At 36.2% G+C, this 3980-nt stretch overlaps 1 long non-coding RNA gene across 1 annotated transcript; it reads right to left on the reverse strand.

Annotated features, from left to right (window-relative positions):
- Positions 1–468: 468 nt before the first annotated feature.
- Positions 469–3116, reverse strand: LOC140149749 (uncharacterized). The gene is made up of 3 exons (XR_011858722.1): positions 3097–3116; positions 1031–1179; positions 469–513 (listed from the first exon to the last, which is right to left on the reverse strand). It is a non-coding gene; the product is annotated as an uncharacterized lncRNA (long non-coding RNA).
- Between the last annotated feature and the right edge of the window lie 864 nt (positions 3117–3980).

The raw sequence follows: 3980 nt of genomic DNA on the forward strand, positions 1-3980 counted from the left end.
CTTGCTAAGTGCAAACTACGATGTCACCGCCGAAACATAAGCCGAAACCCTCAATATTAAAAAATAGATATGATAATACCAATTCATACGATATTTGTTTAAACAGAGCATATTACCATAACATTGTTGACTCCAGGATGTTGATCTAAAACTTTCTCCAAATCTCCGGGAGCTATGTTGATCCCTTCCTTTATGATTCGCTCCTGTGGGTCCGAAATTATATTTTTGTTTATAAAGTAATTTACCTTTTTATATATTAGCTTATCATGTAATCTGATTACAAGTGCATCTGCAATAAGTTACGGAAACCACAGAAAATGACATTCGAATTAAGACGAACCATCACCAAAATGTATAAAATGCTATTCTAAAAGTTCAGCTTTGAAAATAATTAAAATGACCGCTTCCAAGATCAAATCATTCAGCTCATTTTTACAATCAATAATTCTAAACTTTACCGCTTTTCTTCCGACAATTCGAGTATATCCGTTTTCGTCCAGAATTCCGAGATCTCTGTTGAGGAAAACATTTTGGCAACATCATCAACGGATTTGGGATATTTTTGGTTTATATGACATGGTTTTACAAAACATTTCTGCAAAAAGTTTCCCCCTACACGGCCTTTCGAGTACGGTGTCTAAATCAAAAAGGCTTACTTTAACTTCAACGGTAAGCTTTTAAATTTTTTGATATCAACAATAAAATTAAAGAAAGAAAGACGGAAACAAACACTAAGCAGGTTCTCTACGCGTAATTTCACGTACATAAAAGGCGCAACCATGTGCAGACTCGATTTACCGACAAGCTATTCATAAAGTGATACCTTACGTTTTGAACAAAAGGGTGCCACCTTTTTGGAAATAACAACAATGGCACAATAAGGAGTAGCGTCCGTTGTCGATAAACAAAAACAAAAAGCTACAGTGGCAAGACAGAATGAGTACTTCTGTTTAGCTACATAATCTAGAATTTCTCATTTGTTCTTCTGATGACGATAATCAGGCCTATATTTTACTGCCGCATTCCTTACCCTGTGTGATACCAACCAGTCGACCTCTTGGCTGCCTTTGTTTTTTCGTCTTCTCCCCAATAACACGTAAATAAAGACCGACTTTTAAAGCAGATTTCTCCTGGTGTATTAATAGGTAGAATTTGCTCATCCGGTCCTATTATCTTCATCTGGTTCAGTATGAAATAACGATATAATAGTAATATAATAATGATTCAATAATGGTAAAATAATGTGTGTGTTTTAACCATTGGTGTTAAGAGGATATTATTGTATTGTATTGTATTGTATTGTATTGTATTGTATTGTATTGTATTGTATTGTATATTTATTCCAAATCACGTAGCAGCTGAATTGGATAACATTTACATTACAAATTGCATTAAGAGAGTTACTTACATAATTATGAACACGTTAAATAGTAATTGAAACGATATAAAATATTGATAATGACTGATAGTCACATTTTACCATAATTTGTCCTCTGGGTCCCCTGGCTCGCTTTTTTTCATTTGAGAATACCGCTTTTTTTTATTCATTTGAGAATATTGGGATTGGAAACAAATATATCATTACTAGTAGCGGTCACCCGTCTTTCGCAGTCACAGTCTTTCGCGGTTGCTAAACGGTATAGTACTGATATTTTATATAATGTAAATGTTCTATTTAATGTGATTAGTGGTGTTGGATATTGTCATTTAGAATTACAATAGAGAAGGTCATGTGGAATTGCAGTGTTCGAGTTATTTTTTTACCTTTGGTGCACTTTTCGACCCCATTTTGAAAATTGTGGCGTAATTTGTAGTGCAGTCTCAGAACAATCAAAATAAGGACACTTGCGTTCAACATGGGCCTAAATATTTTGCAAAAGACACAGTAACAACTAGTTAATGAATTTCAGTGTTTAGTTTCATTTTGAACATGCAGTCTTTTTACTCTCTCGTGTTACCTTGGCGTAATCTTTTTATGTAAAAATACACACGTCATGTAGCCAGTAGATCACCCGTCTTTTGCGTTTCGTAAATGCATAGAGTTTGGGTTTCATGATTGGGACTATTTTTACCACCCATCCCTTGTAATACTTCACAGTAAATAACTCAATAAATCTGTGGGTGAATAGTTGATTCAGTGACCGGACATCAGACCGAAACAGGATCTGCGAGTGAATAATTATGGCAACAATATTGGAGGTAAAAACTGGTGAATTAGTCCGCATGGTGCTTTCAGTGATTTTGAAACAAATTAACTTAATTTAACCCACTTAACGTAAAAAAAAGCTCGACGTTTTATTGGGTTGTGGACGACCCTATTCAAAAACCTTTTCCCGTAAAAGTTTTTAGCATTACCAATTCGCCTAATTTATCAAGACATCATTATCATGTTAGATTTATTATTAATTTTGCGGATGAAATCATAGATTTCAAACTTCATGCCACTCTGTTGAAGTGTTTTGTCATCATTAATTTTGTGTTCATACATACTCACGATATAACGACGTTTCTGATTGGATTTGCGCCCTTTTTGCTGGTCATAAATACCGTTTATGACCAGTACGCAGGGCATAAACAAGCTGCGTCACGCAGCGTTGGAACCCAATTAACACGATCCACGATTTGCTAGTGTTGCGTACACGCGCATGTCACCGCGCCCATCTCACGCGGAGCGCAAAAGATGACGCGTATCACGCGTTGACTCCCGGCCGTTGACCTCATGAGCCGAGCTGCTTCCTGTAAGTAGGCCTACTCATTTTCTTTCAATTTATGAAGGAAAACGGTATGGAAATGTTATTTAAACTTGTAAACCCTTATTATTTTCATCTGTATTGAATTGCTAAGAATGTTGGGTATGTATGAACGGGGTTCATTCATAGGATTTCGGGCATGATCGCTGTTTATGCCCTCGGCTCACGCCTCGGGCATAAACAGCGATCATGCCCTCAATCCTATGAATGAACCCCTAATTTATATTTCGCAAAGTATGTTGAGAACAGTGCAATATGATATCATCTTTGAACGAAGAATGAATGTCTTCCGCAACCATGTACGTATGGCGATATTACTCATGGTGATATTTTTAACATGCTATACCTCTTGTCCAGCCATGGCGGGATATGCTGCTCCTTTGAGAAGTTCTATTGGGTCTTTTGGAGTTTGATTTAATATAAAACCCTCGGTTCCGCCATATGCTAACTGAAAAGCAAAAACGTAACAACCTTCTAAAATTAATCACATAGAAATAAAGTATATCGCGTCTTGAGTGAAACAATAATGACATTTTAAAAGTATTATAAAACAGTTTAATGACGCTTTAATATTATTTACCAGTATGTGCTTGCTGATCTTGGCCGCTCTATCACGTAATGAGCGGGGAATAATACTTCCACCAGTAAAACCTGAAATAGTTAACAGTTACGTAGATGAGATGGTAGTTGCGTTAGTTTAAAAGGAGATTGGCTAAAGATTTAGATAAAGTCTCACTTGCGACAGTAGCGCGTATCATCCCAGCAAACATACGTAAAAATGTTTTAAAACGTTCTAAACCGTGTTTTTAATGGTCAAAACGTTTTAATAACATTTACATTTTGTTTCATTGGCTATAATGGCTATCTTAAATGTGGCATCAGAAACATATGCATTTACATAACATTAATTGCCCGTAAAAAGCAAATGAAAAAAAATATCCTGGCACGTTTCATTGTTTTTACGGCCGCTATGGTATCTTTTCTTTGCCCAGACTTTTAAGAGTCCATTAATTAAGGTGTCATTTCTTTCCTTACACGCCCCTCCCTTTGTCGGAGGTACTGATAAATAGCATGTATGTGCAAAAGTTCGGTTTTGTTTGTTGCAATCTGTTGTTGCATTGCAGTTGTACGCATGAATGCTATTGTGACGGAAATGCGCACAAAAGAACTCGTGGCATATCTACATAAATGTAAAAATTATGCTTATGTCATCAAATGCGGGTGAGGGTG

Source organism: Amphiura filiformis, chromosome 4 (assembly GCF_039555335.1).
Source record: "Amphiura filiformis chromosome 4, Afil_fr2py, whole genome shotgun sequence".
NCBI lineage: Eukaryota > Metazoa > Echinodermata > Ophiuroidea > Amphilepidida > Amphiuridae > Amphiura > Amphiura filiformis.